Genomic DNA, 26713 nt, shown 5'->3' with positions numbered 1-26713 from the left:
TAATACCTATCAATTCCCTTGAGAATCTTGAATGTGGTGATCATGTCCCCCCTAACTTCTGTCTTCCAGCGAAGTGAGGTTTAATTCCCATAGTCTCTCCTCGTAGCTCATACCTCTCAGCTCGGGTACTAGTCTGGTGGCAAATCTTTGAACCTTTTCCAGTTTAGTCTTATCCTTGACTAGATATGGACTCCATGCTGGGGCTGCATACTCCAGGATTGGCCTGACATATGTGGTATACAAAGTTCTGAATAACTCTTTACACAAAATCTGAATGCCGTTCGTATGTTGGCCAGCCTGGAGTATGCCGCTGATGTTATCCTCGTGATATGTGCTGCAGGAGACAGGTCTGGCGTGATATCAACTCCCAAGTATTTTTCTTTCTCTGACTCCTGAAGAATTTCCTCTCCCAGATGATACCTTGTATTTGGCCTCCTGCTCCCTACACCTATCTTCATTATATTACATATGGTTGGGTTAAACTCTAACAACCACTTGTTCGACCATTCCTGCAGTTTGTCTAGGTCTTCTTGAAGCCTCAAACAGTCCTCTTCTGTCTTAATCCTTCTCATAATTTTGGCATCGTCCGCAAATATTGAGAGAAATGAATCTATACCCTCCGGGAGATCATTTACATATATCGGAAACAATATAGGACCGAGTACAGAGCCCTGTGGGACTCCACTGGTGACTTCACACCAATCGGAGGTCTCACCCCCTCACCGTAACTCTCTGCTTCCTATTGCTTAGGTACTCCCTTATCCACTGGAGCACCTTACCAGCTACACCTGCCTGTCTCTCCAGCTTATGTACCAGCCTCTTATGCGGTACTGTGTCGAAGGCTTTCCGACAATCCAAGAAAATGCAGTCCGCCCAACCCTCTCTCTCTTGCTTAATCTATGTTACCTGGTCATAGAATTCTATTAAGCCAGTCAGGCAAGATTTACCCCTCCCTGAACCCATGTTGTCGATTTGTCATGAAGTCCCTTCTCTCCAGATGTGCTACCAGGTTTTTTCTCACGATCTTCTCCATCACCTTGCATGGTATACAAGTCAAGGATACTGGCCTGTAGTTCAGTGCCTCTTGCCTGTCGCCCTTTTTGTATATTGGGACCACATTTGCCTTCTTCCACCCCTCCGTGGTGCCTCCTTGCCGTGGTGAGGGGCTCACGTACACCTCCCTGGTACTGGTGTGGGTTGCCTGTGCCCCCTCTTTGGGTGGTGTACGTGCTGAAGGGTACCATGTAGGGGCCTTGTGAGCCATCGGACCACCCGCTGGAGGGGTCGCCTGTGGGAGGCCGCCCTGAGTGGATGGTTGGGCGTCCAGGCTGGGGCGATAGGGGGACTGGGGTCTTAGCACCAGTGTGGGAGAATGAACGAAGTAGTAGGACTCCCCTGTTGAAAAGGGGGAGCACCGCAGGAGACGACACACCCTTCCTGCACTGGCCCATGCTCGGCCTCTCTGGCTGCCCTGGTAGGTGGTATCCCTTGGTTCCAGGTCCCATCTCTTTTGTTTGGTTTGCTGTATGGATAACGACTTGCCTTCTATTACCCAGGCTCATGGGGTGGGCGACCAGGCCCCTGAGTCGGACCGTCCTGGAAGACCGGGATCTGTAGCCCCCGCTACAGGACCCGGTTTAGGCCCAGACCGGACTCTTCCTCCCTGCTCCCCTCCCTCTGTGGTTGGGTCGAGCCACAAGCCTGCTGTGGTGACTGTCTCGTCCCCTTGCACAGCTCCATCCTCTGTGACTACTGCACCTTTCGACCTGTTTCTCTCTAAGGGTTCTCATCGCCGTCCCTGCCATGGCCGCTCTCGTATGCTCCCTTCCCATCCTACTTCGTTCCATGCTTTGTTTGGTCCTGATACGTGGACTAAATACTTTGACCTCCTACCTTTGGATTCAACTCCTCCTGATGATTTTTCCCTTCATAGGCATCTTGTCGATTCCGTGAATGCCTCTATCACCTTCAACCCCACTCGTCTTGGTACCCGTGTCGTTGGATTGAATGCCAGTGTTGGCACTGTTCTCCTCCCGCACCATGTTGCGACCGGTGTTAGGGATCTCAAGGACTGCCACGAGGATATCAAGCATATTCTCGAGGCTCAGGGTCATTCTGTACTCCAGGTGGATACATTTACTCGTCCCCCTCGTGGTCATCGCCATCTGCCCCTTAGGGTTGTGAAGGTTACCTTTGATGGTAGGTCCCTTCCGCCCTCTGTCATTCTTGCTGGTGTCAGATGCTCTGTTCAGGAATATATTCCCTCTCCGAGGCTCTGCGGTAAGTGCTGGAGGTTTGGGCATTGTACCCTCAAATGCTCTAGTCCTGTCTCTCTGTCCCCTGTGTGGAAGCAAGGGTCACTCTAAGTTAGAGTGCACTTCTTCCCAGGCCCGCTGCCTCAATTGCGGTGAGGCCCACCCTACTTTCTCCCGTGCATGTATTCGCTACAAACTTGAGGCGGCTGTCCTCAGCTTGAAGCACCGAGACCGTTTGTCTTTTCCCGAGGCTCGGCGCCAAGTTCATCGTCTTCCCTCTTTCGCCGGTGTCTCTTATGCTCGCGTGGTGCGCTCTTCCTCTCCTCGTCCTTCCCGCCTTCCTCAGTCTCGCAACCGTTTCCGAGCCTTAGACCCGGACACACCCACCACCACCTCCCCTGTTTCCCTCCGTTCTGTTCCGAAGGGTCCCCCTCCTGGTTCTCTGTCTAGGGCTCCCCTTCTTTCTACCCAGTCTGTCACGTCTCCTGTGTCTTCTATTTCCTCTCCTTCTAGTCCTCCTTCCCGTCCTTCTCCTCTGTCTCCTGGCTCTCCACGCCGCCTGACTGTGCGGGCCGACGTCCATCGCTCTCCTGATGGTTGTGTTGCTCGCTCTCGATCTTCTTCTCCTATCGAGACACTGGAGTCTGTTGCCCAGTACGTTGCTGCTGGGACGCCTGTATCTTTGAGTCAGAAGCGGAAACCTGGCTCCTCTCCTTCCTCCTCCCTTGTCGGTTAGAAAGCTTCGCTTTCTTCTTCACCCCCTCCCTCTGATTCTATCATTCCTTCCCCTCCCGCTTCAGTGGTGGTGCCCCCTGTTCCTACTGTGGGGGTTTCTTTAGCCCCTGGTTCCATCTCGGTTACTGCCCTTGCTGAGGTACGCTCCCCTCTTTCTGCCTCCCCCCCCCTCCTCCCCTTCCTTCTCCTTCAGGCCCTTCTCGTCCACCTTTTGATCCGTCCTCCTGCTTCTTGCCCTCCTTCTTTACTCAGTTTACCCATGCCCCCTAACCCTGACTTCGCTGACACTGATCCTGACTCTGCTTTTTTTAGCGTGCTGTGTTCCTTCTTCACCTTTGTTTCTTCTTTGCTCTCTGTTGCTCTCCTCTCTCTCTTTGTTGATGTCTTTTCTCCAGTGGAACATCCGTGGATTTTATGTCAATTTCCTTGACCTCCAACTTCTCATTTCACAGTTTTCGCCCCTTTGTGTCTGTTTCCAGGAGCCGATGCTTGGTTCTCGTCCTGGTAGCTTCCGTGGCTATTCTTTTCTCTCCCCACCATAATTTCATAATTCTTCTGCTCTCTTGATTCGTTCTGATGTTCCCTTTGTCCCCTTACTTTTTTCCTCGCCTCTCCACTGTTCTGCCGCCAGTATCTTTGTGCGTAGATGGTACATGGTTTGTTCTCTTTATCTACCCCACACTGTCATACTTTCTCTTCCCGATCTTAAACACCTCCTAGACTCCTTGCCGGAGCCTGTGCTCCTGCTGGGTGATTTCAATTATTGACATGCAATTTGGGGTGATGTGCTGACAAACACCTGGGGTCGCCTCCTTGAACCTTTCATCCTCTCTTCTTCCCTGTCCCTTCTTAATTCTGGTGAGCCCACTCATTTGGACTCTCGGACTCGCTCCCTTTCTTGTCTTGATCTTTCTCTGTGCTCGTCATCCCTTTCCTTAGATTTCAGGTGGCGAGTCCTTGATGACCTCCATGGCAGTGACCATTTTCCTATCCTTGTCACTTTTTTCTCTTTTCGCCCTCCTCTCTCCTTCCCTAGGTGGCGGTTTGCCAAGGCTGACTGGCGCCTCTTTACTCTCCGTGCTACTATTTCCGACCTCTCCGTTTTACCTCTCCCTCGCGCCCTCCTTCTTTTTCATGACACTGTCTTTGACACTGCCCTCCACTCTATTCCTCGCTCTTCCTCTCAGGGAACGCGGAAGTGCATTCCCTGGTGGACTATGGACTGTGCTCGGGCTGTCCGCTGTAAGCGTGCAGCTTGGAAGAGACATCGCCGCCAGCAGACGGTTGAGTCTTTTCTTTTGTTTCGGAAGGCGGGTGCGGTGGCCCGTAGGACCATCCGTGCTGCTAAACGTGCTTGCTGGGAGTCTTATGTCTCCACCGTTACGTCCGAAACTCCTCTTCCACTGGTCTGGAAGCGTATCTGCAAGATTGCGGGTAAGTTCGTTCCAGATGTCTCACCGGTCCTTCGCCTTCATGGTTTTCTTGTGGCGGACCTGTTGCAGGTTGCGACCAAACTGGGTTCCCATTTCTCCTCTGTTAGTTCTGGTTCTCATCTCCCCCAATCCTTCCTTCTTCGTAGGCCTCTCCTTGAATCTCATCCTTTAAATTTCTGTACTTATCTTCACCTTCCCTATAATGAACCCTTCTCTCTCTCTGAACTTCAATCTGCCCTAGCCCTTTGTGGTTCTACGGCAGCGGGCTCCGATGGCATTCATTATGAAATGCTTCGTAATCTCCCTCCGTGCACTTCTCAGTATTTACTGAGTCTGTACAATCGGGTCTGGGAGTCGTCGTCAGTCCCTGAAGACTGGCTCGATGCTGTTGTCCTCCCTGTTAGGAAACCAGAGTCTCTCGGGTCATCCCCCAAGGACTTCCGCCCTATTGCTCTCACGAGTTGTGTCTGCAAGCTCTCTGAACGTATGGTCAACGTTCGTTTGATGTGGTTCTTAGAGCACTATCGCCACCTCTCCCCTTCTCAATTTGGTTTTCGCAAGTGCCGCAGCACAACAGATGTCCTGGTGAACTTGGAGGTCTATATCCGTACTGCTTTTGCTGGGAAGACCTCCGTTGTTGCCGTCCTTTTTGACCTGGAAAAGGCTTACGACACTACCTGGCGGTATCATATTCTGTCTCAACTTCATTCTTTTGGCCTTCGTGGGAACCTCCCTCTCTTCCTCCGAAGCTTCCTCTCTCGTCGTTCCTTTCGTGTGCGGCTTGGTACTGCTCTCTCTGCCCCTTTTCAGCAGTATGAAGGTGTACCCCAGGGTAGTGTTCTGAGCACTACTCTTTTTCTAGTTGCATTCAACGGTCTTCTTTCCTCTCTTCCTTCTGGCGTCTTCTCTGCTCTCTATGTTGATGATCTTACCCTTTGCTGTCGGGGTGATGATTCCCCTCTCCTTCAACAGCGGCTTCAACTTGCGATTGATGCCGCGTCATCTTGGGCCACCGATCATGGCTTCAAGTTCTCTGCGTCTAAGACTTGTGCTTTGACTTTTACTCGGAAGCATGTCGTTCTTCGTCCCTCTTTGTCGCTTTATGGTCATCCCATTGTGTGCAGGGATTCTGAGAAGTTTTTGGGGTTAGTCTTTGACACTCATTTGTCTTGGTCTCCCCATATCTCTTACCTCCGAGTTGAATGCTCTAAGGCCCTTAACCTCCTTAAGGTTTTGTCCAATACTTCTTTGGCGAGCAGACAGATGCACGCTCCTCTATTTGCATTCCTCTCTCGTCCTGTCTAAACTCGATTATGGTTGCCCTGCATACTCTTCTGCTTCTCCTTCTACTCTTCGCCGTCTTGATGCTTTGCACCATACTGGGTTGCGTCTCGGCTCTGGTGCCTTTCGTTCGACTCCCGCCCTTAGTTTGTATGTTGACACTGGCTTTCTCTCTTCAGGACCGCCGTGATCTCTACTGTCTTTGCTATCTTGCGCGGTCCTTCCAACATCCTTCCTCTCGCCTCTGTCGTGCATTGACTTTTCCTCCTCCTGTGGTTCCTGTTCCTCTTCATTGTCTCCCACTTTCTGTCCGGTTATCTCGCTTACAGGATTCTCTTTCTGTTCATATTTCTAATGTTTCTCCTCGTATTGTTCCTTCCTTACCTCCGTGGAGAGTCCCCCTTCCCAAGTTTTGTACGTCCTTGACTTGTATTACTAAAGCCTTTACCCCTCCTACTATTCTGAAAAGCCTCTTCCTTGAGCACTTTTCTTCACACTCCCACTCTATTTCCATCTTCACTGATGGGTCAAAGTCTGCGGACGGTGTGGGCTACTCTGTTGTTTTTCCTGACCGTACTTATATGTGTCGCCTCCCTTCAGAGGCTAGCGTCTTTACGGCAGAACTTTATGCTGTTCTCTATGCTCTTCGTCTCTTGCTTTCTCATTCTCATTTCTCCTCTGTGGTTGTAGTTGATTCTCGTAGTGTCCTCATGGCTCTAGGGTCCTTTAATCCTGTCCATCCGGTGGTCATCAAGATTCAACATTGACTGTTTCTTATTTCTAGTAAATTTAAATCGGTAGAGTTTTGCTGGGTTCCCAGCCATATTGGTGTTTCTTTCAATGAGCGTGCGGATGCTGCCACTAATGAAGCTTTCCGTTCTTGTCCCATCTTCCGTAAAAGTATTCCTTATTCCGACTTTTATCCTATTATTCATTCTTTCTTTTCTTGCCCGTTGGCAGGGTTGTTAGTCCTCTATGGTTGGTAACAAGCTGCGTACTCTCAAACGTAGTGTCCCCGTGGCCTTCCTCCTACCACCGTAACCGACGGTGGGAAACTGCTTTGGCATGGCTGTGGGTTGGTCATACCCGCTTAACCCACGGTCACTTAATTGAGCGCCGCCCTGCTCCTTATTGTCCGAATTGCGTTGTCCCTCTTACAGTTGTGCATATACTTGTTGAATGTCCTGACTTCCAGGACGAGCGTGTGTCTTGCTTTCCGACCGTCCCTCGCGGTCACTTGTCCCTCGATAGAATTCTAGGTGAATCGAATACTTTTGATATCGTTCGCCTTATGCGTTTTTGTTCTCGTATTGGCATTCTTGGTGATATTTAGCGCCCTCTGATTATTTCGCACTTTGATGGTGCTACATAGCCTTCCCGATTTGGTGCCTTCTTTTGATAATTACCTTACCTTACCTTGCCTTCTTCCATATTTCTGGTAGGTCTCTCGTTTCCAGTGACCTACTATACACTATGGAGAGTGGCAAGCAAAGTGCTTCTGCACACTCTTTCAGTACCCATGGCGAGATCCCGTCTGGACCAACAGCCTTTCTAACATCCAGGTCCAGCAGGTGTCTCTTGACCACCTCTCTCGTAATTTCAAACTCTTCCAAGGCCGCCTGGTTTACTTCCCTTTCTCCTAGCACAGTGACCTCACCTTGTTCTGTTGTGAAGACCTCTTGGAACCTCTTGTTGAGTTCATCACACAGCTCTTTGTCATTCTCTGTATACCTGTCCTCGCCTGTTCTAAGTTTCACTACCTGTTCTTTCACTGTTGTTTTCCTTCTGATGTGACTGTGGAGTAGCTTTGGTTCGGCCTTGGCTTTGTTTGCTATATCATTTTCATAATTTTTCTCTGCTTCTCTTCTCACCCTGACATACTCATTCCTGGTCCTCTGGTATCTCTCTGCTTTCTGGTGTTCTGTTATTCCGGAAGTTCCTCCACGCCCTTTTGTTCAGTATCTTTGCTTCCATACATGCCCTATTATACCATGGATTCTTCTTTTGCTTCTCGGATTTTTCCTTTTGGGCCGGGATGTATCTGCTTACTGCTTCCTGACACTTTTGGGTGACATAGTCCATCAGATCTTGTACAGACTTAGCTCTGAGGTCTGTGTCCCAAGGTATTTCCCTTAGGAAGCTTCTCGTCTCCTCATAATTTCCCTTTCGGAATGCCAGCCTTTTGTTCCCTAGTTCTTTTTCCGGGGGGGATAATTCCTAACTCTACCAGGTACTCAAAGTTCAATACACTGTGATCACTCATTCCCAAGGGTGCTTCCATCTTGACTTCCCTTATATCCCACTCATTTAGGATAAATATCAGATCAAGCATTGCTGGTTCATCCTCTCCTCTCATTCTTGTTGGATCATTGATGTGCTGGCGTAGAAAGTTTCTTGTTGCCACGTCCAGCAGCTTGGCTCTCCATGTTTCTGGTCCTCCATGTGGGTCTCTGTACTCCCAATCTATCTTCCCATGGTTGAAGTCTCCCATGATTAGTAGTCCAGATCCATTCCTGCTAGCAACAGAAGCTGCTCTCTCTATTATGTTAATGGTGGCCATATTGTTTCTATCATATTCCTGTCTGGGTCTTCTGTCATTTGGTGTGTGTGAGCGCGCGTGTGTGTGTGTGTGTGTGTGTGTGTGTGTGTGTGTGTGTGTGTGTGTGTGTGTGTGTGTGTGTGTGTGTGTGTGTGTGTGTGTGTGTGTGTGTGCGCGCGCATGTGTGCGTGTGTGTGCGTGTGTGTGCGTGTGCATGCGCGCGTGTGTGCGCGCGCGTGTGTGCGCGCGCGTGTGTGTGCGCGCGCGTGTGTGTGCGCGCGTGTGTGTGCGCGCGTGTGTGTGTGTGTTTACATTGGCGTGTTATGGTGAGGGGGTAGGGCTAGTCGGTGGCAGTTTAATTTAACACACAGGTGTGAAAAAATTGTGTGTGTGTGTGTATACACCTAGTTGTGTTTGCCGGGGTTGAGCTTTGCTCTTTTGGCCCGTCTCTCAACTGTCAAGTAACTGTTTACTAACTACATTTTTTTCCACACACACACACACACACACACCAGGAAGCAGCCCGTGACAGCTGACTAACTCTCAGGTACCTATTTATTGCTAGGTAACGGGCATTCAGGGTGAAAGAAACTTTGCCCGTTTGTTTCTGCCTCGTGCGGGAATCGAACCCACGCCACAGAATTATGAGTCCTGTGTGCTATCCACCAGGCTACGATGCCCCCTGTGTGTGTACTCACCTATTTGTACTCGCCTATTTGTGCTTGCGGGGGTTGAGCTTTGGCTCTTTGGTCCCGCCTCTCAACTGTCAATCAACTGGTGTACAGATTCCTGAGCCTACTGGGCTCAATCATATCTACATTTAAAACTGTGTATGGAGTCAGCCTCCACCACATCACTGCCTAGTGCATTCCATCCGTTAACTACTCTGACACTGAAAAAGTTCCTTCTAACATCTCTGTGGCTAATGTGGGTACTCAGTTTCCACCTGTGTCCCCTTGTTCGCGTCCCACCAGTGTTGAATAGTTTATCCTTGTTTACCTGGTCGATTCCTCTGAGGATTTTATAGGTTGTGATCATGTCTCCCCTTACTCTTCTGTCTTCCAGTGTCGTAAGGTGCATTTCCCGCAGCCTTTCCTCGTAACTCATGCCTCTTAGTTCTGGGACTAGTCTAGTGTCCAAAGGTATCTTTGGACTTTTTCCAGCTTCGTCTTGTGCTTGACAAGGTACGGGCTCCATGCTGGGGCCGCATACTCCAGGATTGGTCTTACATACGTGGTGTACAAGATTCTGAATGATTCCTTACACAGGTTCCTGAACGCTGTTCTGATGTTAGCCAGCCTCGCATATGTCGCAGACGTTATTCTTTTTATGTGGGCTTCAGGAGACAGGTTTGGTGTGATATCAACTCCTAGATCTTTCTCTCTGTTTGTTTCATCATGTGTGTGTGTGTGTTAGTGCGGGGGTGTTTGTGTATTGGGGGAGGGGGAGGGGCGTGTCTTGGACAGTGTGAGGCGTGGAAAGTTTGTGGGGAATGGTCACCGGGTCCTGTTTAGCATCTGAGTGTCAAAACCTGTACCCAGAGTGGGCCAACCTGAGTTGTATATTTGAGATATTTAGACCTATTGTTGGCCCCTAACTCCCCTTGCCACTTGTGAGGGGGGGTATAGGGTGTTTATTTAGCTTCAGAGCACCAATCCCACAAGCCACAGGGCATGGCGAGAAGGTACTCCTAAACATACCTAATTCCCTATCAAACACAAACTAAAATACACATAAATGGCAGATCTCGTCACAACCCACAAGAGTTAAGATAGGGAGTGGGAGGGATATCATGTATGCACATGGAGGTCCCTCCGGCTGCCTCCTTACCCACTCATGGGCTCCGGCCAGGTCATCCACCTTCTTGTGAGAAACCATTTGGAGAAGTGGTACTCCAGATGACGACTCTGCTTAGATAGTTGCTACCAGCTATCCTGGCTGCGGTTCACCTAAGCAAGACTATATTAACCCTCATGCAGCCTGTGCACGGTGATCCTGGGACTAAGGTGGTCTGCCCCTAGATGTGGTCTTGGACCATATTCTGTAGATGGACTATGTCCAGGTCAGGGCTTTCACAGAGCAAATCTCAAGGTCGCTCTTGGTGAGTCCCATATCCTGTAGACCACGCGCACTCTCCTTGCACCATCCTCCTCTCCAATTAAAGGTTATTGAAGAGGCGGATGCTGTGTGCTTCCCGGTATATTCCCTGACCTTTTGAAGGATCTCTGGAGTGCCGTACTTGTCGCACTTGCTCTGATGTGGATGGGAGAGTTGGAAGTTTTCAGCATAGACCTGGGTGTCTAATATAATGGCGTCATCACCTTTGCAAGCTATGATGTCAATCTTACAGAAGGTCCCTCCATCCGGTATACGGACTTCACGTTCCACCTCAAAATCTCTTTGCCGCAGGCGGCCGGCTAGGAACTGGGTGATATCGTGATGATGTTTCACCTGAGCCCCATGTGTCTTGTGGCATGCCTGAGATATGTGGCCCAGGGTTCCTGGTTTCTGGCAAGCATCGCAGAGACCAGAAGCCTTGGGTCTACCCCTAGCTACTCTAAACGGTGTGGCTACAGCGTTTGCCCTGATATGGATGGCGTAAGCAAAATCTCCTCCGCTTAGCAGACGGGTACCTGATGTTGGAAATTTCCAACACTAATACAATACTATTGTATTATTATAAACTAGTATTAAAATATACTAATTACTGTAGTTACTAAAATTTACTAACAGTAGGGTTCGCATGAACTAATAATCATATCTGTAAAATAATACTGGAATTCTTACGAAACCAAGCACCAGTATTGCGTCAGATTCTACCTAGTTAAACACATTTATATCCAGTGTGTTAGAGAATTGAATGTGATTCTCTAAAATCATCAGTATACCATGTGATAACTATTTACAGATAACATAACTCCCAAATTATTCCAAATCGAGAGTTTTTAGTTACAATTGTTATCAAGTAATAAATTTACCGTCACGCGTGAATGCCATGGAGAAAACTAAAATCTTCTCCATTTCTTGTTTACTACCGTAAGACGAGATAATAATAATATTTAACTCCCTAGAATTACAACCCAGTCTTTATTAAAGCATTTTAGCCACAACTGCGCGAAATATTATTCGTGATAAATAATTTCTGTGGCGAATGCGGGACGCTAGCGGGGAGGGAGAAGCCATTGTGATTTGTTGTTTGAGGAGGACAAGACGCCTGAGTGCGGCGTGAGGTTTCGTGTTGCGGAATTGAGCAACAAGGTCTTGGTGTCAGAGTTTAGGACATGTTACGGTGAAGTTGTCAGCAAGAATTAACCTGATACTCATCTAGTGGAGCTTGGGACGCGGTTTCGACAAGCCTCAACTTAATCTGTACCCCTTTGCTAAGTATATATAATTCCCTTTTGATGCATCATTAGAGATTGTATATGTCGGGGCAGCTTGTCGTTACATTGAGCAACCTCAACAAAACCCATGTTAGTATTCTAACTAATTTATTTTCTATTTCCATGAATATAGATATTTCAGTAGCCTAGTGCAATGCTATGTAATATCCCTTAAATTACAGCTCGCGTGTGAGAAATCCACGAGCTGTTACCTTACCCGTGTTATTCATCTCCCAGTGTTCTACGAGGAATTCTGGAGATCCCGAGGATGATTCGTAAATGATGTCATTGAAATCATCTTAAAGCTAAGACTTTTCATATTCATTTCTTTATTCAAATTTTCATTACTTTTATCCTATCATTTAATTGGATGCTGTGTACACTGCAGATAGTACGTGTTTATTAGAATGATTAATTTCTGATGCTAATGATCTTCATAATTACTGGTGATATTCTTCTATAGATTTCTTTAATTTGTTCATAAGATTAGTTATTACAAAATGAACTGGTGCACGAACCACACTAGTTCCTAGACGTATATGAAGTTCTAGCAATAACCCCCCAATGTAGGTGTTTGAGGCTTTGATTCAAGTTAATTATCTATACAGCCCATTAATTCGTTAAGTGATTATACTTCCTCATATTTAGCCATAGACACTGGTTCTTCCAGGAATTTCTAATGATCACTTTTTATTAGTTTCCCTCTCTTCTATAAAAGCGGGTGGTCCTTCGTAATTGATTTCATTACTTTAATAATTAAATAAATAGAGTCAAACCCCAAATGTCCCACATTATGGTCCTTCGAACCGGATAAACATAAAATATAAATATACATACTAATTAGTAATAACTAATCAATGTGTGAAGTAGTCTAGACTAACCATTTAATTAATTGTCTACCAGTAGCGTAACACATAGGTTAGCTTAAGTCACACCAAGTCATTGCTACTTACACCTCATGTATAAGGTAGCACTCATGGGACACAGTCAATTACCCACAACACTTAGACCTATACCTCATACTGAAGTATGAATCTTTAGGTCACCAGGAGCAACAGCTAATAACTTTTATAACAATTCCACACTAACACCTGCGTTAGAGTGGCCATACCATCTAACCATTATTTACTTAGGTGATAATGACATCCATCCTACTCGTCATCCAGCTGAGGTGATCAATCACCTTAAAACCATAATTTCTTCATTTAAGCTCATCAGCAATTCGGTAGTATTCACATTAGTGGAACCTCGCCAATCAAGTCAAGATAATCGTTGGGGAGTAACACCAGAGTATTACCAGAGAGCTGCCAAATACATAAATTTCAGGCTGAAAAAACGAGTGAGATTGGATGCCACTTATATCCAATTTACAGCCAGACCATATAGACAAAACCTGGCAAGAGATGGTGTACACCTGTCAGGTGAGTCTTGGTCACATGTAGTTGACAAATTGATCAACACAATCAATTATCACAAACGGCTGTGGCTAGCAAGCCAAATTTAACTGTACATAACTGTTTCACTTGTGTGTGCAAGTACACACTTATAAACTATAAAATCCCCCCCCCCCCAAAAAAAAAAAAAACAGACTAAATAAATTTGTAGTTTCTTAGGTAGAAATTATCACAACTAGACTTGAGCTAGTTAGTAGTGTATGTATTATACCATTTGTGCTGACCCTATCAAGGGTGGGATTAAAGTTTGAGATAACTCTGATTAGAGTATATCCATATTATTTCATCTTGTACTCATTATTTTGTGTGTATCTATTTTGAGTATTGCTGGATGAACACCATTACATCTAATGGTGATATAGAAGAGCTAACCGGACGAAAGTTAATGGTGAAGTTCAAGCAGTGCTCAAAATAACTAGCTACTTGTTGTTAGGTAGGTACATTTAACCTCGAGTGAGGTAGAGTATAATTTAGACACATTAAATTAGGCTATATTTAATATTACTTGTCAACTAATGAACAAGTACCCAAGCTTCATTAGTAATACTTATTCCAATCCCATGAAGTTTGGACTTAAGCTCATCATGGCTACTCCTGAACAATTAAGGAGAACCTATATTGGCCTCAAAGGTCATTTAATCAGACTAATTAACAAGTCTGAGGGCTTATCTAAAGCAACTCCCATTGATTCTTATCAATTAGAGACATCCGTGAGAGTGGCTGAACTGAAGTTAAATCTACAAGTCAGTCTTATATTGATCTACTGAATACCATTGAAACTGATCCTGATGAATTGGATCGAACTATAGTAGATATTTCCCAGTATGAAGATGAGACTCAAGATAAACTTTACATGCTATCCAATCTAGTAACACAATCTAAATCTAATACAAATAATGCTATGTCTCAATCCAGTAACCAATTACCTGAGGTTCGTTTACCTACTTTAGACTTACCAACATTTACAGGGCTGGATACAGAAAATTGGGACAACTTTTGGACTTCATTTGAAGTTCATATACATAGGAAATCGTCTCTTGACAAGATTTCTAAATTCTCATACCTGCTTAGTCTTCTCAAAGGACACCCCCTCCCCGCTCAGCTCGGTGTCGCCGTGTGGAGGCTTAGTGGGCGGCTGTCGGAGTGTGATGATCTTTGGGACAGTCCTCTGTCCTTTTCTAGCCTTGTGCTCCTGCTGCCGTCCTCTCCAATTCTGCTGGGCATCTTTTCCTTTTCCTTCTGTTTCGTTTTTCTCCCCCCTCTTTTCCTATCTGCTTGCCGTTTCCTGCCGACCTTTTGCTCGTTCTGGTTCTTCCCTTGGACTTCTTCTATTTTGACGCCCGGGTGCTTGAGGAGGCATATGTAACATCGGTCGATGTCGTTGAAGAATGATTAGGTTGTGGGCAGGAATTGGAGTACCAAACGTCCACTGCTTTTTCTTAGTTTTTTTATAAATATATATATATATATATTTTATCTTCTACACGGGCCACGAACTAGCTTGTAGAGTGTGTAAGGGAGCGCGTGTAGACGCTCAGATGCCCGGGGTGTGTCTGAGGTCTGTGGTCTGCAGCAGAGTAGATTGCATTCAAATCTGCTGACACGTTGTTGATACTTATTAAGTTGTTTAGCTTAAGAGGGTATTAGGTCACCCTATGTGTATGTCCATGGGCGACTAACTGGCGTCCAACACATACTCTTGCACCCGTAGAACTGTAGTACCCGACGTCGAGAGCGAGGGGAACCTTTTATTGTCAATCCCCCTTTCGTCACTGAACCCGATCTCGACGGACTGTCGGTTTCTTAAGGTGGCGTTTGTGGGGCGTAAACTCACGACGCACCCCTAGGAGGCCCCGGCAAGATCGGCAATAGCTTCTTGTTGGGTGTCCTACCTCTAATTGTGGCTCAATGGTGGGTGTGGGGGCACATTCGTGAATGAATTCTTCTTTTCGTAATGATGATAACCCCTGTTTCGGCTGCTTCTGGTTTACCTTCTCAGGCTCGTGGGGTGGGCGACCAAGCCCCCGAGTCGGTCCGTATTGGAAGACCGGGTTCTGTAGCCTCCGCTGCATTGGGCCCCGGCCTTGCTCCTCCTTTGGCCTCTCTGACTCCTTCCCCTGGCTCCCATCCCTCCTCTGTGGTTGGGTCGAGCCCCAAGCCCCCAGTTGTGACTACCTCGTCCCCTGGCGTGGCTCCTTCTCTAGTTGTAACTACTGCGCCTTTTGACCCCTCTCTCTCTGGGGGTTCTCACCGCCGTCCTCGTCACGGCCGCCCTCGCTCGATTCCTTCCAGTTCTGCTACCTATCAAGCCTTGTTTGGTCCCGCTTCGTGGGCCAAATATTTTGATCTCCTCCCTCTTGATTCTGCGCCTCCTGACGATTTCTCCCTCCATCGACATCTCGTTGATTCCGTGGATGCCTCCATTACTTTCAACCCCACTCGTCTCGGTACACGTGTCGTTGCTGCTCCTTCTCAGGATGCTGCTTCCCGCTTGGCTGCCTTATCCTGTCTTGGCGAGACCCCTGTTCGGGTCTCGAAGAACGCTCAGTTGAATGCCAGTGTTGGCACTACTTTGCTCCCGCCCCATGTTGCGACCGGTGTTCGGGACCTGCGCGACTGCCACGACGATATTCGACATATCCTTGCTGCCCAGGGTCATTCTATTCTCCAGGTGGACACGTTTACTCGTCCCCCTCGTGGTAGTCGCCGTCAACCCCTCCGGGTTGTGAAGATTACCTTTGATGGTAGGACCCTTCCACCCTCTGTCGTTCTTGCTGGTGCCAGGTGCTCTGTCCAGGAGTACATTCCTTCTCCTCGGCTCTGCAACAAGTGCTGGAGGTTTGGGCATGGTGCCCTCCACTGTTCCAGGACTGACTGTCTCTGTCCTTTGTGTGGTGGCGAAGGTCACTCTAAGTCGGAGTGCACTTCACCCCAGGCTCATTGCCTCAACTGCGGTGAGGCCCATCCTGCCTTCTCCCGTGCGTGTGTCCATTACAAGCTTGAGGCAGCCGTCCTCAACTTGAAGCACCGGGAGCGTTTATCTTTTCCTGAGGCGAGACGCCAGGTTCGCCGGCTCCTGCCTTATGCTAATATCTCTTATGCTCGCGTGTTGCGCTCTTCCTCTCCTCGTCCTTCCCGCCTTCCTCAGACTCACAACCGTTTCCGGGCCTTGGACCCTGATGCGCCCACTGCCCCCTCCTCTGTTCCTTTGGGTTCTCTCCCAAAGGATCCTCCTCCTGGTCCTCTGTCTGGGGTTCCCCTTCCTTCTACCCGGTCTGTCGTGTCTCCTGTGTCTTCTTCCTCGTCTCCCTCCGTTCCTCCTTCCCATCCTTCCCCTCCGTCTCTTGACTCTCCCCGCCGCCTGTCGGTGCGGGCTGACGTCCATCGCTCTCCAAACGGCCGTCATGTGTGCTCTCGTTCAGCTTCTGTTGAGACGCTAGAATCCGTTGCCCAGTACGTGGTTGCTGGAACTCCTGTCTCTTTACGTCAGAAGCGTAAACCTGGCTCCTCTCCTTCCTCCTCCCCGGCGGGTAAGAAGGTTTCGCTTTCTTCCTCAGCCCCTACTTCTGCCTCTCTCGCTCCTTCCCCTCCCATTTCGGTGGTTGCGCCACGTGTTCCTGCTATGGAGGTTTCTTTAGCCCCCGCTTCCCTCTCAGTTGCTGCCTTTGCTGAGGTACGCTCCCCTCTTTCTACCCCTCCTCTTCATGCTGCTGTCCTTGCCTGCTCCTCTCCGTTGTCTCCTCCTCTTCCTCCTCCTCCGGACCACGCCCGCCCACCTCTGATCTGTTCTCCCGTTTCCTTCCCTCCGTCTTTGCTCAGTTTACCCATGCCCCCTAACCCTGACTTTGCTGACCCTGATCCCGACCCTGATATTCTTTAACGTGCTTGCTCTGTTGCTCTTTCGCCTTTGTTTCTTCCTTGTTCTCTGTTTTTGTCCTTTCTTTTCTCGTCGTTGTCCATTCTTCAATGGAACGTTCGAGGTTATTACACTAATTTCCTCGAACTCCAACTTCTGATTTCGCGGTTTTCGCCCCTTTGTGTCTGTCTCCAGGAGCCGATGCTTGGTGCTCGTCCTGGTCGTTTTCGTGGCTATTCCTTTCTCTCCCCCCCCCCCCCCAGCTGTTGCTGGGGCTTCTAATTCTTCTGCTCTTTTGATTCGTGCTGATGTTCCCTTTGTTCCTTTACTTTTTCCTTCACCTCTCCATTGTTCTGCTGCTCGTGTCTTTGTGAGGAAATGGTACACTGTTTGTTCCATTTATCTCCCCCCGAGTGTCCCGCTTTCTCTTCCTGATTTGAAACACCTCCTAGACTCCTTGCCGGAGCCTGTGCTCCTGCTGGGTGACTTCAATTGTCGTCATTCTCTTTGGGGTGACGTTCTGACGAATACCCGGGGTCGCCTTCTTGAGCCGTTTCTCCTCTCTTCTTCCCTGTCTCTTCTGAATTATGGTGAGCCCACTCATTTGGACTCTCGGACTCGCACCCTTTCTTGTCTTGATCTTTCTCTCTGCTCTTCTTCTCTCTACTTAGATTTCACATGGCAGGTTCTTGATGACCTCCATGGAAGTGATCATTTCCCCATCCTTGTTTCCTTTTTCTCTTTTCGCCCTTCCCTCTCTTTCCCTAGGTGGCAGTTTGCTAAGGCGGACTGGACCCTATTTTCCCTCAGTGCTACTCTCTCTGACCTCTCCCTTCTGCCTCTCTCTCGCGCTCTCCTCCTTTTTCATGACACTGTCTTCAACGCTGCCCTCCGCTCTATCCCTCGCTCTTCCTCCCGGGGTCCACGGAATTGCGTTCCCTGGTGGAATGCGGACTGTGCTCGGGCTGTCCGCTGTAAGCGTGCAGCCTGGAAGAGACACCGCCGTAGGCAGACGACCGATTCTTTTCTTTTCTTTCGGAAAGCGAGTGCGGTTTCCCGTAGGGCCATCCGTATGGCTAAACGTGAATGTTGGGCATCTTATGTCTCAACAATTATGTCCGAAACCCCTCTGGCCCAGATCTGGAAGCGTATCCGCAAGATAGCGGGTAAGTTCGTTCCCGATGTTTCACCGGTCCTTCACCTCCATGATACTCTTGTGGCGGACCCGCTGCAGGTCGCTTCCGAACTGGGTTCCCACTTTTCTTCTGTTAGCTCTGGTCTTCATCTTCCCCAATCTTTCCTTCTTCGTAAACCTGTCCTTGAGTCTCGTCCTTTAGATTTCTGCACTCATCTTCAACTTCCCTATAATGATTCCCTTCTCTCTCTCTGAACTTCGTTCTGCCCTGGCCCTCTGCGGTTCTACGGCGGCGGGCTCCGATGGTATTCATTATGAGAAGCTTCGCCAACTCCCTCCGAGCACGTCTCAGTATTTACTGAGTCTGTATAATCGGATCTGGGAGTCGTCGTCAGTCCCTGAGGACTGGCTCGATGCCGTTGTCCTCCCTGTTCGCAAACCGGGGTCTCTGGGTACTTCCCCTAAGGACTTTCGCCCTATTGCTCTCACAAGTTGTGTCTGCAAACTCTTTGAACGTATGGTTAACGTTCGTCTGATGTGGTTCCTGGAACACCATCACCTCCTCTCCCCTTCTCAATTTGGTTTCCGCAAGTGCCGCAGCACGACAGATGTCCTGGTGAACTTGGAGGTCTATATTCGTACTGCTTTTGCTGCGAAGACCTCCGTTGTTGCCGTCCTTTTTGACCTGGAAAAGGCTTACGACACCACTTGGCGTTATCATATCCTATCTCAACTTCATTCTTTTGGCCTTCGTGGTCATCTCCCTCTCTTTCTCCGCGGCTTCCTCTCTCGTCGTTCCTTTCGGGTGCGCCTTGGTACCGCTCTCTCTCCCTCTTTTCAGCAATACGAAGGTGTGCCCCAGGGTAGTGTTCTGAGCACTACTCTTTTTCTGGTTGCCCTCAATAGTCTTCTTTCCTCTCTTCCTTCTGGTGTCTTCTCCGCTCTCTATGTCAATGATCTTACCCTTTGTTGTCAGGGTGATGATTCGCCTCTCCTTCAACGCCGGCTTCAACTTGCAATTGATGCCGTGTCGTCTTGGGCCACAAATCATGGCTTCAAGTTCTCTACTTCTAAGACTTGTGCCATGACTTTTACGCGGAAACGGGTTGTTCTTCGTCCCTCATTGTCCCTTTATGGTCATCCCCTTGAATGCAAAGATTCCGCGAAGCTTTTGGGGTTATTCCTTGACACTCGTTTGTCGTGGTCTCCCCATATCTCTTACCTCCGTGTTGAGTGCTCTAAGGGCCTCACCCTCCTTCGGGTCTTGTCCCATACTTCTTGGGGGGCAGATAGGCGCACTCTCCTTGCTTTACATTCCTCTCTCGTCCTGTCTAAGCTGGATTATGGTTGCCCTGCTTACTCGTCTGCTTCTCCTTCTACTCTTCGCCGTTTTGATGCTTTGCACCATACTGGGTTGCGCCTCAGTTCTGGTGCCTGTCGTTCGACTCCCATCCTTAGCTTGTATGTTGACACTGGCTTCCTGTCTCTCCAGGACCGCCGTGATCGCTACTGTCTTCGCTATCTTGCGCGGTCCTTGCAACATTCTTCCTCTCGCCTCTGTCGTGCTTTAACTTTTACCCCTCCTGCGGTTCCTGTTCCTCTTCACCACCTCCCTCTTTCTGTCCGGTTATCTCGCCTACAGGATTCTCTTTCCGTTCGTATTTTTTATGTTTCTCCTCGTGTTGTTCCTTCTTTGCCCCCGTGGAGGGTCCCTCTTCCGTGGTTTTGTACATCCTTGACCCGTATCACTAAAGCTTTTACCCCTCCTACGGTTCTAAAACGCCTTTTCCTCGAGCACTTTTCTTCTCACTCCCGCTCCGTTTCTGTCTTCACCGATGGGTCTAAGTCAGCGGACGGTGTTGGCTACTCTGTTGTTTTTCCTGATCGCACTTATATGTGTCGCTTGCCTCCGGAAACTAGCATCTTTACAGCGGAACTTTATGCTATTCTCTATGCTCTTCGTCTCCTGCTTTCTCGTTGTCAGTCTTCCTTTGTAGTTGTTGTTGACTCTCGTAGTGCCCTCATGGTTCTCGGGTCCTTTAATCCAGTTCATCCAGTAGTTGTCGAGATCCAGCATTGGCTGTTTCTCGTTCACAGTAAATTTAAGTCGGTTGAGTTTTGTTGGGTTCCCAGCCATATTGGTGTGTCTTTAAATGAGCGTGTGGATGCTGCCGCCAAGGAAGCTGTCCGCTCTTGTCCCATCTCTCGTAAAGGCATTCCATATTCTGACTTTTACCCAGTTATCCATTCCTCAGTCCTTACCCATTGGCAGGCTTCTTGGTTGTCTGTTACTGGTAACAAGCTACGTACTCTTAAATGTTGTGTTTCCTCGTGGCCGTCCTCCTTCCACCGTAACCGGCGGTGGGAAACAGCTCTGGCGAGGTTGCGTATTGGCCATACTCGCTTAGCCCATGGTCACTTGATGGAGCGCCGCCCTGCTCCTTATTGTCCTAGTTGCATTGTCCCTCTTACGGTCGTGCATGTCCTTGAATGTCCTGACTTCCAGGACGAGCGTGTGTCTTGCTTTCCGACCGCCCCTCGCGGTCACCTGTCCCTCGATAGAATTCTTGTTGACTCGGATACTTTTGATATCGTTCGCCTTATGCGTTTTTGTTCTCGTATTGGCATCCTTGGTGATATTTAGCGCCCTCTGATTATTTTGCGTATTTGATGGTGCTACATAGCCTTCCCAGTTTGGTGCCTTCTTTTGATAATTACTTACTTACTTCTCAAAGGAGAGGCTAAAAAGGTCATACATAACCTAGCTCTCACTGAGAGTAATTATGAGGAAGCTATAAAACTGCTGAAGTTGAACTATTGCAACAAAGAGTTGAGTATAGCTAACCTTTATTACCAGTTGCTAGATCTGAATGCACCAAGTAACAGACCAGACTCACTTCAAAGCTTCAGGCTAGAAGTAGAGTCTCTAGTGAAGGCCTTAGGTACTAAAGTTGATATACCAGCCTCAGAATGGTCAATCAAGTTACTTTTGCAGAGGAAATTACCTAGAAATATCTTAGCAGAGATCTGCTCACACTATAAAACCGAGTTTCTCACTCTTGACCAAATATTAGAGGGACTGAGAATAACGGTTAACAGGTTGAAGGCCCATGATAAGATTAAACCTGAGTCTAAACCACCTAATATTGACACTTCAGTCAAAGCTAAACCGACTTTGAATAAGTCAAATAAATATAAATCTAGGACTGCTCCATCCACTGGAAAGAGGAGTGGTAATGTAGGTACTTATTCTGTATCTCCTGAGGTAACCAATGACTTGTCTGCTAAAGAGACCAAGTCAACCAGAGAGAGAAGGTTTGTTTTGTAATCAAGGACATGCCACCTACCAATGCCCTGTTTATCCTAACTTTAATACCAGGATTAAACGGTTACAAGAAATACACAGGTGCACCAAGTGCATGGGCTCTCATGATCCCAATAAATGTGTAGTGCAACTACGTTCATGCAGTAGATGCAACAAAGGTGTACATCACTATGCCTTATGTAGAAAAACTTCTACCCAATCCATGACAACTGGGGAGAATTCCACGAATTCTACCACAGTACAATATTGCAAAGTACATCAAGAAATAAATGTACTTGCTACTGAGTCAGGCAATGATACCACTCTGCCTACAGCTCAACTTAGACTAATTAACAGGAAATCTAGAGTTAACACTAGAGGTCTTTTTGATGAAGGATCACAGAAAACTTTCATTGCACAACAATTAGTCGAGCAGTTAAAATTAAAACCTGCCAAAAGTGTGAGATTGAATATTTCTGGTTTCTTGACTAATAGTGGACCTCGTGAATACCAAGTAGTTAAGGTATTAGTGAGACTTGGATCTTCCACTAGTCCAATACAAGCGGTAGTAGTAGATAAACTTCCTACGGACCTGCAGGTCACAGGATTAGCTCGCACTGCGAGATATCTTAAACGAAACCGCATGAGGCTAGCAGATTACAAAATAAATTCTGACTGCCTCACTGATGTTGGAATACTTATAGGCGCTGACCATTATTATAAATTTATAACGGGATGCAACAGACAACACGGAATTAATTTGTTGTCATCTGCTGGAGGCAAGTTGCTTACTGGACCAGTGTTTTTCCAACAAAATCCAGCGTCAACCAACCGACAATCTAACAATATAATAGTGGTGTGACTAGGCTTGGAACAGTCACCCCTACATTTCAGAGAAATATCTGAAGATATTGAGTCTGATCCGCCTGTACATCGTCTGTGGGATTTAGACACTTTAGGTATTATCCCTGAACAACCAAGCCCTGATGATATGTGGACTTACCAGCAATATCTGGATACAGTTGTCTATAAAGATAAACAATACTGGGTGAGACTACCATGGAAGTTGAATCATCCACAACTTCCAGTTAATTATTTCATGGCAGCCTCACAATTACAGTCTCAATTAACACGACTGCAGAAGCAGCCAGACAAACTGAATATGTATCATCAACTAATCCAACAACAACTCAACAGCAAATTTATCGAGGTTGTTGATAATGACCGGAAAATAGGTCACTATTTACCCCATCACGCTGTGGTGAAAGATTCATTGACAACACCAATACGTATTGTCTTCATCTGTAGTGCTAAAGTGAAGTCAAGCAGTGTGTCTTTGAATGAATGTCTCCAAACGGGACCTAGCCTAACCCAAAGGCTACATGATGTGCTATTACGATTCCATACTGGTATTTCTGCTTATACTGCTGATATCAGTAAAGCTTTCCTTAGAGTAGGTTTACAGGAAGAGGATCGTAATTACACCAAGTTTCTCTGGATTAAGGACCCACTGGATCCTAACAGTGATATCATCACATATCGTTTTGCCTCAGTATTATTCGGAGCGACGTCTTCCCCGTTTCTATTGTAAGCAACATTAGATACACATTTGAGGAAGTCAAATAGCCCTTATAAGAGAGAAATTAGTGACAACTTGTATGTCGACAATTTCTAGGGAACTACAAATGATCAATCCAATTTGGTAGAAATCTACCTGAGGCTAACCGTGAATTATTAGGAGCCAATATGCCACTACAATCATGGGCCTCAAATAATAAATCATTAAACCAGATAATCGAGAAAGGATTTCCGGATTATCAGGTACCTAATCAATTAAAGGTTCTGGGTGTAGAATGGAACACAAGTACTGACGAGATGAATGTCAAGTCAGTGCAAACCGATAATTCATCCCTTTTCATGAGAAAATTACTCTAGTATGTCAGTCAACCATTTAACCCTTTAGGCTTACTTAGTCCTATATTAATAAGGGGAAAACTCCTAATGCAGGAATGCTGGCAGAAACATATGGGATGGGATGATCAGTTACCAAGTGAGTTACAAGCTAAATGGCAGATACTCACAACGGATTTCAATCAGTTAGGTGTTTTGAAATTTCCTCGTAATGCTTCAGGACCAAACTTGCCCACAAATTTGCACGTTTTTTGTGATGCCTCTGGCAAAGCGTATGGCGCTGTAGGCTACTTAGTTAATAGTGCACAATCAATTTTGCTCACATCTAAAGCAAGAGTTGCTCCCATTAAGAAGAGATCTTTACCTCAAATGGAGTTGACTGCATTGCTGGTGGGAGTCAGATTGGCTCATTGCCTGACCAAGACACTCAATAATATCCACTTTAGTGAGATTGTCGTGTGGTCAGACAATGAGGCAGTCTTACAATGGGTAAGAAACAACAATAATAAAACTCCTACGTTAGTAATCGCGTTAGGGAAATTCATGAATTATCTGCTGGATATAAATTCAGACATGTTCCTACTAAGGACAATCCTGCAGATTATTTATCTTGAGGATTAACACTAAAACAACTTATCAAGTCTTCGATGTGGTTTAATGGACCTTCATGGCTTGTTGGTGGTCAGTGGCCCAAACAAAAGCCACAAGTCATAGTGACCAATATCACCACTCCCATGAAAGAACCAGAACCTCATCGAATCTTAGCTATTAATCCTCACAGTTATTCTAACTTAAGTAAGTTATTAAGAGTGACAGCACATGTGTTTGACTTTCTTGCTAAGATAGGAATCAGGCATTAGTTTCCCAATCCTAACCTCTACTGGATCAAACGTGCACAGCAAGAGACATATGGAAGCGAATATGAAAATCTTCCAGATAAATTAACTAAGTCTCTCTAGGTATCTGGTATGATGCCAACACTCATAATATATTAAGGTGTGGAGGACGTTTGCTTCATGCAAAAATTGATCTGGATACAAAGAATCCGATCCTTCTACCACGTCACCACATCATTACCAAACTTCTAGTTTTTCATGACCATCAATATGGTACTTTACATGGTGGAGTGTTAGACACTCTCACCGACCTTAGACAGAAATACTGGCTTCCTCAAGGTCGTCAAACAGTCAAATCAATTATTAAATTCTGTGTAATCTGCAAAAGATACGATGCTCGAGTGTGTCCTTACCCAGGACCTCCACCACTCCCTGAAGAAAGAGTGGTTCCTCTTCGTCCGTTTGAAACCACTGGTGTCGATTACACAGGAGCCTTGCTTCTCACTGGCAATCCAGATAAGATACCAGTGAAGGCTTACATTTGCCTCTTTACGTGTGCTACCACCAGAGGCGTACATCTAGAAGTGACTTCAGATATGAGTGCTGAAGCCTTCATCCAAGCTTTTCGTAGATTTGCAGCTCGCAGATCCTGTCCCAAACTGATGATATCGGACAATGGTTCAAATTTTGTGGCAGGAGAAGCCTGTCTGCGAGAAGTATGGAATCATCCAGAAGTGCAATCAGTCCTGCAGAGACGACAATGCCACTGGAAATTTATAGCTCCAAGAGCCCCTTGGCAAGGTGGGTTCTACGAACGAATGATAGGAACTGTCAAGAAATGTTAAAGAAAGACCTTACATCGACAGAAAATTAGTTACTCCGAACTCCAAACACTTGTCATGGAAATCGAGGCGCGAGTCAATAACCGCCCATTAACATACCTGTCAGATGATTTCTCAGAGAGAACCTCTTGAGTCCCTCCCACTTGATACATGGAGGCCTGCTGAGTCCTCTCATACCTTTGGCAGAAGAGGACCCCGTCGACCCTTCACATGTAACCAGGAGTGACTTAGTAGAAAGTTTACAACATCTCTCAAGAGTAATTGAAAGGTGGAATGAGGTGTGGACTCGAGAGTACCTCACAGCTCTAAGAGTGTACCACTACGGAGCTTCGAGTCCCTATAATAAAGTACAACTTAAACCAGGAGACCTAGTATTGGTTGACAGTGATGGACCAAGGTCAGAGTGGCCCATAAGCAAAATTGTTGCTATCCACCCAGATCACCAAGATATCCTGAGAGTAGTGAAAGTTTTGTGCCGAGGCAACACTACCCTGAAAACGTTAGAGAAGTTGGTACCTCTCGAATTAGTAGAACGAGAGAGTTTACCAGAACCAGCTTCACTAACAGTTTCCGAGAACAGCAATTCTGATCCACCGAGCAACCACCCCACTAGAGCTGCTGCTCAACAATGCAAGGGGAAACTACAAGCCTAGTATAGTTCTGACCAAGAGCAAATACCTTCCCATCCAATTTAAGTAATCATGATGATACTGTGGTGTGATGTCAAGTAACAAATTGTTACAAGTCACCATGACCCAGAACATTCTCATCACAGTGGATTCTCAGTTATTTAAATTGTGGGATTTAATTCTTAATTGTTGTATAGGCTATTAATAACATAATTTCGTCTAGAGTATCTGAGAGTTTACAAGACTTTAAGACTTAGTAACATAAACATTACATGTCATAGCGACACCAGTCACAGAGTTTATTGTAGGCTTTCTTAGTTATTAACTTTAGATAATTCATAATAACATGTTCCATTCAACATGAAATCTGCAAGACTTAAGTTTCTTGTATGTCCTTGACAATTACGGGACATCCGTTATGTGTGTACTAACATACTAACATATTAATATTAATACTAACTTCGGGATGGGTATGTCAGTACTCAACATTACACTGCGACCCGATAAATCTCCCCCCGGAGTTATGTTGGAAATTTCCAACACTAATACAATACTATTGTATTATTATAAACTAGTATTAAAATATACTAATTACTGTAGTTATTAAATTTACTAACAGTAGGGTTCACATGAACTAATAATCATATCTGTATAATAATAATGGAATTCTTATGAAACCAATCACCAGTATTGCGTCAGATTCTACCTAGTTAAACACATTTATATCCAGTGTGTTAGAGAATTGAATGTGATTCTCTAAAATTATCAGTATTCCGTGTGATAATTATTTATGGATAACACAACTCCCAAATAATTCCAAATCGAGAGTTTTTAGTTACAATTGTTATCAAGTAATAAATTTACCGTCACGCATGAATGCCACAGAGAAAACTAAAATCTTCTCCATTTCTTGTTTACAACCCTAAGACGAGAAAGTAATAATATTTAACTCCCTAGAATTACAACCCAGTCTTTATTAAAGCATTTTAGCCACAACTCCACGAAATAATAATATTCGTGATAAATAATTTCTGTGGCGAATGCGGGACGCTAGCGGGGAGGGAGAAGCCATTGTGATTTGTTGTTTGAGGACGACAAGACGCCTGAGTGCGGCGTGAAG

This window comes from Procambarus clarkii, chromosome 8 (assembly GCF_040958095.1).
Source record: "Procambarus clarkii isolate CNS0578487 chromosome 8, FALCON_Pclarkii_2.0, whole genome shotgun sequence".
In the NCBI taxonomy this organism is placed as follows: domain Eukaryota; kingdom Metazoa; phylum Arthropoda; class Malacostraca; order Decapoda; family Cambaridae; genus Procambarus; species Procambarus clarkii.
The sequence above is the reverse complement of the archived record's forward strand: the minus strand, read 5'-3'. Positions refer to the sequence as shown.